The sequence below is a fragment of the Rhinopithecus bieti genome, unplaced genomic scaffold, assembly GCF_001698545.2.
Source record: "Rhinopithecus bieti isolate Rb0 unplaced genomic scaffold, ASM169854v2 scaffold_70066, whole genome shotgun sequence".
NCBI classification, from domain to species: domain Eukaryota; kingdom Metazoa; phylum Chordata; class Mammalia; order Primates; family Cercopithecidae; genus Rhinopithecus; species Rhinopithecus bieti.
This window is the reverse complement of record NW_016826556.1, coordinates 130,746-147,768: the sequence shown is the minus strand read 5'-3', so window position 1 is coordinate 147,768 and position 17,023 is coordinate 130,746. Positions and strand designations below refer to the sequence as shown.

Sequence of the window (17,023 nt, the reverse complement as noted above, 5' to 3'; positions counted from 1 at the left end):
CCATTTATTAAATAAGGAATCCTTTCCCCATTACTTGTTTTTGTCAGGTTTATCAAAGATCAGATGGTTGTAGATGTGTGGTGTTATTCTGAGGCCTCTATTCTGTTCCATTGGTCTATATGTCTGTTTTGGTACAAGTATCATGCTGTTTTGGTTACTGTAGCCTTGTAGTATAGTTTGAAGTCAGGTAGCACGATCCCTTCAGATTTGTTCTTTTTGCTTAGGGTTGTCTTGGCTATACAGGCTCTTTTTTGGTTCCATATGAAATTTAAATTAGTTTCTGTTAATTTTGTGAAGAAAGTCAATGGTAGCTTGATATACCAAAAAATCTTTAAATTACTTTGGGCAGTATGGCCATTTTCATGATACTGATTCTCCCTATCCATGAGCATGGAATGTTTTTTCATGTGTTTGTGTCTTCTCTTATTTCCTTGAGCAGTGGTTTGTAGTTCTCCTTGAAGAGGTCCTTCACATTTCTCATAAGTTGTATTCCTAGGTATTTTATTCTCTTTATAGCAATTGTGAATGGGAGCTCACTCATGATTTGACTCTCTGTTTGTCTATTATTGGTGTATAGGAAAGACTGTGATTTTTGCACACTGATTTTGTATCCTGAGACTTTGCTGAAGTTGCTTACCAGCCTAAGGAGTTTTTGGACTGAGACAATGGGATTTTCTAAATATACAATCATGGCATCTGAAACAGAGACAATTAGACTTCCTCTCTTCCCATTTGAATAGGCTTTATTTCTTTCTCTTGCTTGACTAAGTCAGAACTTCCAACACTATGTTGAAAAAGAGTGGTGAGCGAGGGCATCCTTGTCTTCTGCCAGTTTTCAAAGGGAATGCTTCCAGTTTTGCCCATTCAGTATGATATTGGCTGTTGGTTTTTCATAAATAGCTGTTACTATTTTGAGATATGATCCATCAATACCTAGTTCAGTGTTTTTAGCATGAAACGGTCTTGAATTTTATCAAAGGCCTCTTCTGCATCTATTGAGATAATTATGTGGTTTTTCTCATTGTTTCTGATTATGTGATTGATTATGTTTATTGATTTGTGTATGTTGAACCAGCCTTGCATCCCAGGTATGAAGCTGACTCGACTGTGGTGGATAAGCTTTTTGATGTGCTACTGGATTCAGTTTGCCAGTATTTTATTGAGGGTATTTGCATGGATGTTCATCAGGGATATTGGCCTGAAATTTTCTTTTTTTGTTGTGTTTCTGCCAGGTTTTGGTATCAGAATGATGCTGGCCTCATAAAACGAGTTAGGGAGGAGTCCCTCTTTTTCTATTGTTTGGAATAGTTTCAGAAAGGATGATACCAGCTCCTCTTTGTACCTCTGGTAGAATTCGGCTGTGAATCCGTCTAGTCCTGGACATTTTTTGGTTGGTACGCTATTAATTACTGGCTCAATTTCAGAACTTGTTATTGGTCTGTACAGGGGTTCGACTTCTTCCTGGTTTAGTCTTGTGAGGGTGTATGTGTCCAGGAATTCATCAATTTCTTCTAGATTTTCCAGTTTATTTGCATAGAAGTGTTTATAGTATTCTCTGATGGTAGTTTGTATTTCTGTTGGATGAACAATGATATTCCCTTTATTATTTTGTCTACTTGATTCTTCTCTTTTCTTTTTTATTTGTCTGGTTAGTGGTCAATGTATTTTGTTACTCTTTTCAAAAAACCAGCTTCTGGATGCATTGATTGTTTTGAAGGGTTTTTCATGTCTCTATCTCCTTCAGCTCTACTCTGATCTTAGTTATTTCTTGTCTTCTGCTAGCTTTTGAATTTGTTTGCTCTTGCTCCCCCAGTTCTTTTAATTGTGATGCTAGAGTGTTGATTTTAGATCTTTCCTGCTTTCTCCTGTGGGTGTTTAGTACTATAAATTTCCCTCTAAACACTGCTTTAGCTGTGTCCCACAGATTCTGGTATGTTTTGTCTTTGTTCTCATTGGTTTCAAAGAACTTACTTATTTCTGTCTTAATTTCATTGTTTATCCAGTAGTCATTCAGGAACAAGTTGTTCAGTTTCCATGTAGTTATGCCGTTTTTAGTGAGTTTCTTAGTCCTGAGTTCTAATTTGATTGCACTGTGATCTGAGAGACTGTTATTATTTCCATTCTTTTGCATTTTCTGTTGAGTGTTTTACTTGCAATTATATAATCAATTTTAGAATAAGTGCAATGTGGTGTTGAGAAGAATGTACATTCTGTTGATCTGGGGTGAGGAATTCTGTAGATGTGTGTTAAGTCTGCTGGGGCCAGAGCTGAGTTCAAGTCCTGAATATCTTTGTTAATTTTCTGTCTTGTTGATCTGTCCAACATTGACAGTGGAGTGTTAAAGTCTCTCACTATTATTGTGTCAGAGTCTAAGTCTTTTTGTAGGTATCTAAGAACTTGCTTTATGAATCTGGGTGTTCCTGTATTGGGTTCATATGTACTTAGGATATTTAGCTCTTCTTGTTGCATTGAAACCTTTACCATTATGTAATGCCCTTCTTTTCCTTTTTCATCTTTGTTGGATTTAAGTCTGTTTTCTCATAGACTAGGATTGCAGCCCCTGCCTTTTTTTTTTTTCTTTCCATTGACTTGGTAAATATTCCTCCCTCCCTTTATTTTGAGCCTATGTGTGTCTTTGCACATGAGATGTGTCTCCTGAATACAGCACATCGATGGATCTTGACTGTTTATCCAGTTTGCCAGTCTGTGTCTTTTAATTGGGGCATTTAGCCCATTTACACTTAAGGTTAGTATTGTTATGTGTGAATTTGATCCTGTTGTTATGATGTTAGCTGGCTATTTTGCCCATTAGTTGATGTAGTTTCTTCATAGTGTCAATGGTCTTTACATTTTGGTAAGGTTTTGCAGTGGCTGGTACTGGTTTTCCTTTCCATGTTTAGTGCTTCCTTAAGGAGCTCTTATAATGCACGCCTGGTGGTGACAAAATCCCTCAGCATTTGCTTGTCTGCAAAGGATTTTATTTCTCCTTCGCTTATGAAGCTTAGTTCTCCTGGTTATGAAATTCTTGGTTGAAAATTCTTTTCTTTAAGAATGTTGAATATCGGCCCCACTATCTTCTGGCTTGTGGGGTTTCTGCCGAGAGATTCACTGTTAGTCTCATGGGCTTCCCTTTGTGNCTTTCCATTGACTTGGTAAATATTCCTCCCTCCCTTTATTTTGAGCCTATGTGTGTCTTTGCACATGAGATGTGTCTCCTGAATACAGCACATCGATGGATCTTGACTGTTTATCCAGTTTGCCAGTCTGTGTCTTTTAATTGGGGCATTTAGCCCATTTACACTTAAGGTTAGTATTGTTATGTGTGAATTTGATCCTGTTGTTATGATGTTAGCTGGCTATTTTGCCCATTAGTTGATGTAGTTTCTTCATAGTGTCAATGGTCTTTACATTTTGGTAAGGTTTTGCAGTGGCTGGTACTGGTTTTCCTTTCCATGTTTAGTGCTTCCTTAAGGAGCTCTTATAATGCACGCCTGGTGGTGACAAAATCCCTCAGCATTTGCTTGTCTGCAAAGGATTTTATTTCTCCTTCGCTTATGAAGCTTAGTTCTCCTGGTTATGAAATTCTTGGTTGAAAATTCTTTTCTTTAAGAATGTTGAATATCGGCCCCCACTATCTTCTGGCTTGTGGGGTTTCTGCCGAGAGATTCACTGTTAGTCTCATGGGCTTCCCTTTGTGGGTAACCCGACCTTTCTCTCTGATTGCCCTTAACATTTTTTCCTTCATTTCACCCTTGGTGAATCTGATGATTATGTGTCTTGGGGTTGCTCTACTCGAGGAGTATCTTTATGGTGTTCTCTGTATTTGTATTTCCTGAATTTGAATGTTGGCCTGTCATGCGAGGTTGGGGAAGTTCTGTATAATAACCTGAAGAGTATTTTCCCACTTGATTGCATTCTCCCCATCACTTTCAGGTACACCAATCAAACGTAAGTTTGGTCTTTTCACATAGTCCCATATTTCTTAGAGGTTTAGTTTGTTCATTTTCATTCTTTTTTCTGTAATCTTCTCTTCACACTTTGTTTCATTAAGTTGATCTTCATTCTCTGATATCCTCTCCTCTGCTTGATCAATCGATTTGGCTATTTATACTTGTGTATGCGTCACGAAGTTCTTGTGTTGAGATTTTCAGCTCCATCAGGTCATTTATGTTCTCCAAATTGGTTATTCTTGCTAGCAGTTTCTGTAACCTTTTACCAGTATTCTTAGCTTCCTTGCATTGGGTTAGAATATGCTCATTTAGCTAGAAGGAGTTTGTTATTACCCCGCTTTGAAGCCTACTTCTGTCAGTTCGTGAAACTCATTCTCCATCCAGTTTTGTTCCCTTGCTGGTGAGGAGCTGTGATCCTTTGGAGGAGAAGAGGCATTCTGGTTTTGGAATTTTCCACCTTTTGCACTGGTTTTCCTCATCTTTGTGGATTTATCTACCCTTTGGTCTTTGATGTTGGTGACCTTTGGATGGCGTTTTTGCGTGGACGTCATTTTTGTGGATGTTGATGCTTTTGCTTTCTGCTTCTTAGTTTTCCTTCTAACATTCAGGCCCCTCTGCTGCAGGTCTACTGGAGTTTGCTGGAGGTCGACTCCAGACCCTGGTTGCCCAGGTATCACCAGCAGAGGCCGCAGAACAGGAAAGTTTGCTGCCTGCCCTTTCCTCTGGAAGCTTCATCCCAGAGAGAAACCCACCAGACACCAGCTGAGCTCTCCTGTATGAGGTGTCTGTCGACTCCTGCTGGGAGGTGTCTCCCAGTCAGGAGGAATGGGGGTCAGGGACCCATTTGAGGGGGCAGTCTGTCCCTTAGCAGATCTCAAGTGCTGTGCTGGGAGATCTGCTGCTCTCTTCAGAGCTGGCAGCCAAGAACAGCTCTCTTCAGAGCTGCTGAAGTTGTGCCCACAGTCGCCCCTTCCCCCAGGTGCTCTATCCCAGGGAGTTAGGAGTTTTATCTATAAGCCCCTGACTGGGCTGCTCCTGAGGTGAGGCATTTTTATACCAGCTTGTCTGTAACCAGATTGTAGTTACCTAATAATGTGAATCTCTGCTTTGTAGAAATCAGTGCTGGTGACTTTCTTTGTGTTTCTTTTATTTTCTTTTTATTGTCCTTTGGTTCATAATAAAGAGTCCAAAAGTAGGAAAAAACCGATGTAGTAGTTCAAGCAGTCATGTGGGTTTCCTCTTGCTCAGCCTTTCTGTTCTCTTTAGGACTTCAATTGATTGGGTTAGGCCCACACTGAAAGAGGGCAATTGGTTTTGTGCAGTCTACTGGTTCAAATGTTAATCTCATCTAGTCACACCCTCACAGACATATCCAGAATAATGTTTTGCCACATGTCTGGACACCTCATGATTCAGTCAAGATGACATATGAAATTAATCACCAAATACACCCACACTTTTTTGACTGAGTATGTTTCAAGTGAATCCAAGATATCGTGTTTTTCTTTCACATGTAAATGCTTCAGTATTTATTGCTGTACAATGAGAATTTTAAAAAATAAACTTCATTTTTAGATCAGTTTTAGATTTACAGATAAATTGCAAAGACAGTACATAGAGTCCCTTAACCCTGTACCCAGTTTCCCCTATTATCAACATCTTACACTAGTGTGGTATATTTGCTACAATGTGCCAATATCAATACATGATTATTAATCAAAGTCCATAATTTATTTAGATCTCTTAGGCTTTACTTAATGCCCTTTTTATGTTCTAGGATGTCATCCAGGATACTACATTACATTTAGTAGTTATGTCTTCTTAGGATCCTCTTGGCCGAGACAGTTTCTCAGATTTCTCTTGATACTGATGATTTTGACAATTTTGAAGAGTATGGGTCAGAAAATGTGTAGGATGCCCCTATACTGGATTTTTTCTTTTTTTTTTTTTTTTTTGAGACAGAGTCCTGCTCTGCCACCCAGGCTGGAGTGCAGTGGTGTGATCTCGGCTCACTGCAACCTCCATCTGCTAGGTTCAAGTGATTCTCCAGCCTCCCAAATAGCTGGGATTTCAGGTGTGTGCCACCATGCCCAGCTATTTTTTATAATTTTAGTAGTGATGGGGTTTTAGTAGTGATGGGGTTTAGTAGTGATGGTGTTTTGTAATTTTAGTAGTGTTAGCCAAGCTGGTCTAGAACTCCTGGCCTCAAGTGATCTCTCTGCCTCAGCTTTTAAAGTGCTAGGATTACAGGCGTGAGCCACTGTTCCAGGCCTGGATTTTTTTCTTTTTCTTTCTTTCTTTCTTTTCTTTTTTTACTTTTTCTCATAATTGGACTGGAGTTACATATTTTGGGTGGAAGACTACAGAAGCAAAGTGCCATTCTCATCACAAGTGTACATACTGCCTATACAGTTTATCATGGTTGATATTGACCTGGTCACCTGGCTGATGTACCATTTTTCAGTTTTCTCCACTATAAAATTAGTTTTTTTAAAACTGTGCTCCACACTGTACTCTTTGGGAAAAAAGGCACTATGTGGAGCCTATGCTTATGGAGTGGGAGTTATGCTCCACTGCTTGAATGCAGAGTATCTACATAAATTATTTGGATTTATTCTTCATGGAAGATTTGTCTCTTCTCCCCCATTTATTTATTTATCTATTTATTCAATAATTTACTTTTTATCATATGGACTAATGGGTACTTATCTTATACTTTGAGTAATAGTTCAATACAACTTTATTGTGTTGCTCAAATTTGTTCATTTGTTTTTGTCATTTGTCATTTGGAGGTTGGCCATTTCTTTTAGTTTTCTTTTGTGTCCCTTTGACATACACCCATCAAGGCAGTTTTTAATTTTTAAATTAACTGATATTTGTTTTGAGCACAGTTTTACTTTCTGGCACTAGAAGATGCTCTAGGCTTATCTTGTGTAATTTACACCTCAGTTTCAGCATCAGACATTTCTCAAAGAAATACTGAGTCCTTTTATTGGAAAATGGTTTTAGAAACAAGATCTGGGCACTAGGTGTGCTCATTGCTACTGAGATGTTATTGCTTCTAGGTATTCTCAGCTGACAGAGCAGTGAAATTTGTGTGTAGGCAACTCCATGTACGAGGGGACTTCAAAAAGTTCTTGGAATAATGGAATTACAAAAATAAAAACTGCAAACTTTATTTCCCAATATAAACTTCATCAAGTTCAAGATACTTTTGTACGTGATGATACCAGTTGTTTAGTCTATCCCTAAAGAACTCTGAGTCCTGGGAATTTAACCAGTCAATATAGTCTTTTTTACTTTATTAACTGAAGAAAAGTGGGTGCCTTTTAATATTTTTTTTTAATATTAGGAAACAAAAAGAAGTTACAAGAAGCCAAATCAGTACTGTAAGGTGGATGCCTAATTATTTCCCATTGAAACTCTCTCAAACTTGCCTTTTTTTTGATGAGAGGAATGAGCAGGAGCATTATCATGGTGGAGAAGGACTCTGGTAGAGGTTTACTGGGAGTTTTTCTGCTAAAACTTTGGCTAACTTTCTGAAAACACTCTCATAATAAGCAGATGTTATTGTTCTTTGCTCCTCTAGAATGTCAACAAGCAAAATGCCTTGCATATCCTCAAACCTGTTGTCATAACCTTTGCTCTTGCTTGTTCTGCTTTTGCCTTGACTGGACTATTTCCACCTCTTAGTAACCATTGCTTTGATTGTGCTTTGTCTTCAGGATCATACTGGTAAAGCCATGTTTTTTCTCCTGTTACAATTTTTGAATTCTAATTTTTGATCCTAAAGAAATGCTTTAGGATCTTGATACTACTTGTTTAAAATATCAATTGAAATCTTTGTGTTTCCCTGTAACTAATTTGGTGCAATGGTTTTGGCACTCATCAAGTGGAAAGTTTGTTCAACTTAACATTTTTGCCAAAAGAGTTGTGTAAGATGAGCTAACTGAGATGTCTATAGTTTGCCTATTGTCTATGCTGCCAATCATTGATCCTCTTCAATAAGGGTATGAAAAAGATGAGTTTATTTCTTCGCAAATTGATGTGGATGGTTTGCTGCTATGGGCTTCATGTCTTATTCCTTCTTCAAGCAAGTTATTTATTTGTAAACTGCTGATTTCTTTGGGGTCATCTTCCCCATAAGCATTTCTTAAAGCATCAATGATTTCATTATTCTTCGTCCCAATCTTCAACATAAATTTGATGTTAGTTCTTGCTTCAATTTTAGCAGAATTAATGTTGCTTTAATAGAGGCTCCTTTCAAGCTAATGTCTTATCCTTCCTGGTTCCTCAAACTAGATCCTGTTCAAACATATTAACAAGTTAGGATGAGTTTATTTGATGCAAAAATTTTTTGAAGTCCATGCATAGTTTTTTTGTAATACACATTTTGCATTAATTTTTTAGTCCCCTCATATATACACATATCTATAGATGTTTTTGTATGTAACTATATTAAATTAAATATAATTCGAATTTTAATCCACTACAAAATAATTATTCTAGTCTCCTTTCTTTGGTTATCTGCAAATTAACACTCCAAGTGTGAGAAATCTGGCTGTCATCATTCACCATCCATTTACACAATCATTTAATTCTAGTGTATGTAGATAATTGTATCAGAGTTGTTAACTTTTATGCTTGTTGGAAATCACTTTTTCAACTACAGTATACTATTTACATACTGTTTCTTTTGCCTTTAGCTTTACAGAAACTTTTTTTCTAATGCTACTGAAGGTAGCACCTCTTTCTCCTTGGTCCCCAACTTCAGTGAGGTTGTTTCATATATTTGCAATAGAGTTCGATTGTTTTGTTACATTCTGCATTCCATCCTGTGGTTTCCCCAACCTCTTAAATAATTTTTTTTTTAAAATACAATAAGGTTCATCCTTTGTGATATAATGTTCTATGGATTTTGCCAAATGCATAGTGTTACATATGTATAATTATAATATCACACAGAATATTTTCACTGCCCTAAAAGAAACCTATGCTTTGTATAGTCAGCCTCCCTTCTCTACCCACAAACCTCTGGCAACCACTGATCTTTCTACCTTTACCTTTGCCGGAATGTCATATAGTTAGCATCATACTGTATGTAGCCTTTTCAGATAGGCTTATTTCACTTAGCAACATGCATTTAAGGTTCACATATGTCTTTTGTGAGTTGCTACCTCTTGTTATCACTGAATAATACTACATTTTATGAGTTTATGGGTTTACGTATTCACCCATGGAAAAGCCTTTTAGTTGCTTCTATTTTTGGAGATTATGAATAAAGCTATTATAAATATTGGTGTACAGGATTTTGTGTGAACATGTTTTCAAATCAATTAGGTAAATATTCAGTAGCACAGTCACTGGGTCGGATGGTAAAGTTATGTTTTTCTTTTTTAAAAAACAATCAAATTGTCTTCCAAACTGGTCATTCCCTGCAACACCGAATGAGAGTTCCTGTTGGTTGCTTCACATCCTTGCCAGCATTTGGTATTGTCAATTTTTTGTACCTTAGCCCTTCTAATAGATGGGTAGTAGTATCACATTGCTGTCCTAAAATAGGTTTCTAATGGTGAATTAAATCATATAACCACTTGTATCTAGCTAATATATCTGATTAGCATTTGTTTTTAAAATAATGATTGAATTAACAAATATCCTACTTACTTTATTTTTCAGATCTCCACATATACCTCAATATATTTAAAGAAACATAAACACTTATGATAACTACAGTAGTGAAGAATGTGATTCTTCTATAGAAATGCATCTAGATAATTTGCTTCCTGTAAAATATACTATTAATGCGACGATTGATTTTTAATTTTCTTACACGTCCATAGTTCCATTTATTTAATAGAGGCTTAAAATTATGATTTTTTTCTTTTGTATGTTAAAGTTTTCATTTTTATTTTCAAGAACCAAATTAATGTGGTAAGAAGCCAAGATATTTACATATCCCCCCAAAAGGAATATCCTGAACAAGTAATATTGCCCAATAATCAGAGAACAGACAAATGTAGAAGGGAAGAGCCTGTGTACTCAATTATTTGATTGCTAAATATTTGCTGAACAATGAATGGACTCCTTCATTTAATTCAACAATTTTTTTTAGTCATTTCTACATAGCAGACAGCTATAGAGGTACTGGGGACATAGCAGTGAACAAAAACAGACAAAGGTCCCGACACTTAAGGAGCTCCTGTGTTGATAAATAAAGCTGGACAATGAATGAGTAAACACTATGACATTCTTTTATAGTCATGTCACAAATTTTTGTGGGGTTAAAATATTTGAATGAAATACTTTAAATTTTATTTCACCATATACTACTTGTGCTTTGACTGCTTTTTTGGGGGGGGCAGTTTTTTTTATGATTTTTTCTTAGAAATCCTTGTGCTTGCTCATGTGTGTGGCTGCTGTTTGCACAGTAACAACCAGACGGCTTATTACATCCATACACTGAGGGAATGGGGAACATGTTTCTGGGAAGAGTGAATGATTTTTCACTTCTGTCAGAGAGATCAAATTATCAGCAGGGCTGCTAATCTGCCTATCTGCAAAAATAGCCAGAAATATGCACAAATGTAAACACAAAAGGGGACTCTCATAATTTGCATACTTCTCATGTTTGTCCATCAGTCACCCTAAATGCTTGTAAGCTGTTAGGCTGGTCGTGAATGTGCTACAGCTTGGGGAATTGCCATTTTATCTTCCAAGGCAACTCTTTATTATCACCATTAATTGATTAAATATTTTCAACACTTTCTGAGTAAACCAGTCATGGCATCTATTTCTACCTTGGGCTTCTGTTCATGGTTGGAGTGTGCCAAGCATCCAGATTAATTGAAAATACACCCTCCAGGAACCATGCGTGGCATCTCTCATAACAAGCTGCAGCACCTCTCTGAAGCACGGCTGCTATGTCGTGGGGAATCCAGGGAATCTTTAGCTTAACTGGCTGTGTCTTGGAGCCTCTAGCAGGAATGGAAAGTGAGTGGTGGGAGAGGAATCCTGTGTGTGGATGATTGTCATACTTACATCACTCATTTTGAGGGAAATGGAGCAGAGGTTCAAGGAACAGATTGGGTATCCTTGGGATAACTGGGATTTGTGGGAGCAGTCGTGGTAACGTGGAGTTCTAGCCAGCTCTCTATGACTGCCTCAGCATTGAGCTTCTCCAGTCCTGTGATCAGAGGAGGGTGCTGGCTCCCCAGTAGCTTGTGCCTTACCCATTTGACATTCTCTATCAAGTCTAAGTAAAAAGACAAATGATTCCTGATTACCTCTCCATTTCAAAGATAACTCTGAAGCCTGAGAAGGGTGGTGGGCAGGGAGAAGGGAGAGTTTGGCTAAATGGAAAGTGTTGAGATGATTCAAAGGGCTCATGCTGACAGAGCAGAGGTGGCTTGACCTTCTGTGGGGGCCATATAGTCAGCCTCCTACTGGTTGTTATTTTGGGTTCTGGAAAGCCTGACTGCCCTGAAATATCTCTCCCTGCTGTCTTGCCAGGTTCTGTAATTCCTACCATGACAGCCATCCTCCAGTTAAGGCATCGTGTCTCTAGGAGGCCCAGGTTATAGGGCAGCCACCCACAGCCAACCTCACACATTTAACCCATAATCACCCACTAGCCTGCAGCCTGGTTGCAGAGAACAGCTACCAGCTGTTGGTAACGCAACACTGCTTTGCTAAGAGAAGCTTTTTGACAGCCTCTTCACATAAGTGGGGGAAATGGGTGCCACAAAGCTCTGGATCAGGAACATAATGGCTTCCATGGGAAAGGCCAAATCTCTGCAGTGATGGTGCCTCCACTGCCTATTCCTAGGGCATGGGAAAACTAGACTTTGGATTCCAGGAGGAATGTGAAAATGCAAATGGAATCAAAGATGTGTACCTAAGTTCATGGATGATGGATCCAATGTGGAATTAGGGAACGCATGGGTCACAGCCTTAACCAGGACTTATCTCTAAGGGAGTAAGATAAATGTCTACCCAACTTGATCTGGTGTCCCACCAAATATCCTGTCACTGGTCAGGAAAGATGCCTGAAGGCTTCACTGGAATTACTCCTTTGGGCACAGGAGGCACCTGTTAAAAGTTAAACATGTTATGGAGAGGATAACCAGGTATTTTTTAGAATTGAGAACGTTCATGGGAATGAGTCTATTTCAGATGATAGCCTGAGGCAAAGCTTGGAAGCTTGGCATGCTGCAGCTGTGTGTGAGGAAAACATTCTTCGCACGGTGGTGAAACTACTGTTGGTACCCAACAGCCTTTTCTGGTGGTGAGCCAGCTTCCTTCTAAGTAAGTGTGGTTAGAGGGTCATGCTCTCTTCATGAAACTAAATTCTTAGGATTGTATTCAGGGTTGTCTTTCTCTTCTTCCGGCTGTGCTTCTCTTCTTTCTTGGTCTTGGTTTCTTTCTGCATTCCCTGAAGGGTGTGGAAGGCATGCCCACGTTTGCCCCTCTGCTTCTTTCACTTTCCACTAGGGACTCACCACATGACTCAGAGCCTGGCTGGATACAGCAGGTGCAGACAGCCTTCCCTTCCTCAGACCATGCTTCTGTGGTGGCCACATGCCTGTGCTTCACAGGCAGCACACCCGACTTGAAGGCAGAGTCACTGAAGCTGTTCTGCTAGTGGATCTACTGTTAAGAAAACTGTGGGTCACCAACAGAAAAACAGTAGGGTGCAAGCTCCCTCAGTGGGCAAACAGAAGCTTGCAAAAGAGAACAGAGACAGGCAAATAGGGACTGCGATGTCAGGGAATGTCAGAAAATGCCAATGAGTAAGCAAGCAGAACTAGATGTTAAAAGACATCACATCAACTCGGGTTTAAATATTGATAGCTGTGTCACCTTGAAGAAGCTACTTAATGCCATTGAGCTCTAATTTTCTTTTACAAATGATAGTGTTAATGATACTATCTGCTTCACAAGGTGTGTTAAAAACAAAGTATTTTATTTAAAGTGTCCATAATAGGCATGTTAAAATCCAGTTATCATTATGGTGATTAAGAGCATTTTCAGTAGAGTGGGGGATAGAATATAAACAGGAAATTAGGAAGGAAAGTCTGGTAGGGAAGGAAGACAGACCCATGGTGTTCACTTATGATTCAGGTGAGGTTGAAGTAATAATTTTTTTGGATGAAAGCAACTTGAGCATGGGTGTATATTCAAAGATAATAGTCAGAAGAGAAATCAGAGACCTGATATTCAAGCAAAAAAGGAAAATGCTTTTAAGTCAAGTTGCTGAAGGACTCAATAGGAGGTAGATGGGAGCTTAACAGCAAGGATCATCATTGGAAAGGATCAGAGACATCTCTCACACTCAAAAAAAGGGAAGACATACAAGTATGGATAAATGTTTCATGAGTTTGGACGTCATGGAAAAAGGGAGCACAATAGGGCAAAACAGGGGGATTGGAGAGAGAGAGAGATTTAAGAAATTGACTCGTGCAATCATGGAGGCTGGTAAGTCCAAAATCTGCAGGATAAGTAGGCAGGCTGGAGACACAGAAGAGAGTTGGTGTTGCTACTGCAGTCTTAAGGCAGGCTGCTGGCTGAATTCTCTCTTCTTCTGGAGGGAGTTTAGTCTTTTTCTATCAAGGCTTTCGACTGATTGGATGAGGCCCACTCACATTCTGGAGGGCAATGTGCTTTACTCAAAGTCTACTGATTTAAATGTTATTCTCATCTAAATAATATCTCCACAGAAACGTCCACAATAATGTTTGACCAAATATTTGGGTACCTTGGCCTAGCCAAGTTGGTACACAAAATTAATAATCACACCTGACAACAATCATACCTCTCTCTAGACCTTTATCACTGGCTCTTGGTGTCAAAGAAGAAACAAAGTAGCACTCTCTAGTGTGGGGATGACCATCCTTTCTGCCATACCATAGGCATTTCCTTTCTTTTTAAAGGAAAATAAAATGTTCTTTTCCTTTAAAAACTTTACCACCTGCTCTTTGTCCATCTCTATTGACCACATTCAGCTCTTTGGCCCTTTACTTGTTTATGAAAACCCAACATCTGGCTTTACTGTCCTCATAGCTCTTCCCATGTGGAGTCTTATCAGGCCAATTCTGAGAATGACCCCTGGTTCTGGGTTCTGCCAGGTCTTGGCCAACAATATGGACCTGGCCTGATTAAAGACAGAGGCTTGGAGGTGAAAAGCTTTATATCTTGTTATCAGTCCCTTGAGTCACTTAGTCTCAGCCTGACTTTGTAAATGTGACAGTATTACTAACAGCTTGAGCCAAGTTTGATTTATTGGTGAAACTGAATTCTAAACTTCCACAATGATGTCAGTACTTCCTGGGTCTTAAACAAAACAAAACAAAACAAAAAGAGGCAGAGCAGCAACTGCAAGCTTAACTGGTTAATCCATAGGTTGTCGAGGGCCAGTTGCTCTCTATGTCATGAAAGCAGTGCCCATTCTTCTTTGGTGAACATAAAGAGAACCCCCTTCTTAAAATTTCAAGTGCAGTCAAGCCATTAAAATAAAATAAAATACAAAATATTCTAGGTGCTTCAGGAAAGCCTGTGATTTGCATTTCTGAGTGTCTGTTAATGACAAGATTCACACTAAAGCAAATTTTCTTCATCACAAGATTTGTAACAAGATTTTTAAATAAGGAGATAAAGATTTGAGACACAATTGATTATTGTTAATGTGAAGCTGGCAAATTTGATTAATCTGCTTAATAATATGAAAATGACAATATGTTAGCAATGCGAAGAGCAGTAACTTAATATTAGTATTTCTATCCTCTGTAAAGTCATTTCTGTCATTCCCACACCAAGGAGAGTACAGTTTCTTCTCTAGCTTAGGAAAAGCCAGCTGCAAAAAAGTCATTATGCAGTTAAATATAATGAAATTTCTATAGTTCCAACATTTACCTCAAAAATATTGAAAAGGCTTTGGGGGAGGGACTTGGATAGTTTATTTTAGCGAGTGACACAACCTACAACCTACTCGCCTGGTAAGTGGAACGAATGAGGAAAGACAGGATTGTGAAATTTGAGCTGCTCAGAAAATTTAGATTTTTACTCATAAAAGTAAAAAAAGTGTAACAAGTAAGCCTTCATATAAATCTATTAGTTCTTTGTGTACGTGTAGAGTGTGACTCTGACAGTCAGCCTCATGGTTGGTTTGTATTTTTTTAAATTGAATTGAGCAGCCTGTTTGGATCAAGGGCCTATTGGAGGCTTGGGAGATTAGAGTAAATTGATTTCAACCTAGTATAGGCAACACTGTTAAAGCAATATGATCTCAATTATATAAAAAAAAAATTTTTGTAGAAAGCTTCCAGTGGTAATTTGGAAAAAGACTCTTGGACCACAGGCACAAAATAAGGATGAGCAAATCCAATTAGCATTGTCTATGCATGATCTTACTTGTGATTCAGCAATTGAATATCAACCAGGAGTCTTGGCCTACCAGTTACTCAGATCCTCAGAGAGATTTTAAGACACATAAGTAATTTCAGTCCATCAGTGTTTGGACTATGATGCTGTCATGAATCTCAGCTATTTCAAACATGTTCTTCAATACCAGGAAACTATAATGATGACAAGGTGATTTAAATCATCAATGCCCTATAATAAAAGGAAATCCATTCTTAAGAAATCTGATGGGAACAGAGTCAATGTGAGAGTGCAGAAAAGTGAAGTAGAATTTAAATCTAGACTACATGGAACAAAATATTGGATTGGATTCTGATGTGCATTTGTTTGAGGATATGTGTCCTGTCTGGATAATCTGACCTAGATTTCCTCAGTCTTTGAGTGAACCTTTGCTATGGAAGAATAATCATTCTTTCAGGCCAAAGTCATTTTTGAAAATTTTCTTTTATGGTATACACATGATTGTACTTAGAAATAAAACTATTTGCAAGGGTTGTTGAAATCGGTATTCTTTGTTTATGCTATTTAGAGATTTTTCTAGGCTTGACTTTAATACATCTCTAACATGAGATGGTATTTGAACTAGAATTTAAAGCTAGAAATTTAACATTTCAGGAAAGAAATAAAGGGAATATACCATGTAGTGCAAAACCAGAACAGTGAGGCCACATACTACACATGGTTCTCCATCACTGAGCACTAGTTTATATACTATATAGTACAGAGTAAGCTATTCTGGAATCTGTGTCCCAGAATATAGATTTTTCTCAAGTTTCATTTGTTGAATTACTTCTACTGAGGCATAAATTAAAGGGAATTAGGATATGTTTTTCTTTATTAGAATTAGAAAGGCAAAATATTTCCCTAAAACCCTTTGTAGACATATGGTCTATGTCATGTGGCAACCATTCTTGGCTGTAGATTAGGCAAGTAAGTATTCAATTGGGTAATTTCCTCAATAGCAGAATCAGGACTCTGTTGGCAGAGAAGGACGCAGGAAAGAATATGGGGTAGGCAATAGTATCTGCCATACTAATTCTTAATAAAAATGCAGTTGTTGGCTGATCTTAGTAACCTTCATTAATAGACACCAACCCATATTTGATGGTGATCACTGGTTCTCCCAGGGTTATATAAAAACCAATAGCATATAATTAGACTCCAGAGATCCTAATATTTCTCCATTTATTTAGAAATACAGAAAATAACTTTGAGAGAAATACTGTTATAAAAATACATTCTATGTGATGGTAAGAGAGATAAGGAGAAAAGAGAATATCCCTGGAAAATTATGTAAGTGTTGTTTTATATACTGAATTTTGTATTTTAAGCTTTTCAGTTGTGTGGCTTCAGGGCTACCTATCCAAGATATCACTTTCCAGTGTGTTCCTTGACACACTAAATTCTAAGAGATTTTGTGGACAGGAGAGTTGGTAAACTGAGTTAAATAGATTAAATAGGGTAAATTAGGTTTCTTTAAGACCTTTCAGAACCTTTGAAATATCATATGCTTTGAAAACCTCCAAAGGTAGAGTTGTTCCATATTTCTTCTGTTTAAATAACCATCTACTGCATTATTTATTTATTTATTTATTTTTGAAGACATCTCTTGGTCAGTTAGCGAGTCTTCTTTTTTTTTTTTTTTTTTTTTTTTT

The 17,023-nt window shown here is 37.9% G+C and overlaps 1 pseudogene; it reads left to right on the top strand.

The window, feature by feature from the left end:
* The first annotated feature begins 10,873 nt into the window (after positions 1–10,873).
* The window catches only part of LOC108522997 (40S ribosomal protein S29 pseudogene), a 111,368-nt pseudogene continuing 105,218 nt past the window's right edge, over positions 10,874–17,023 (top strand).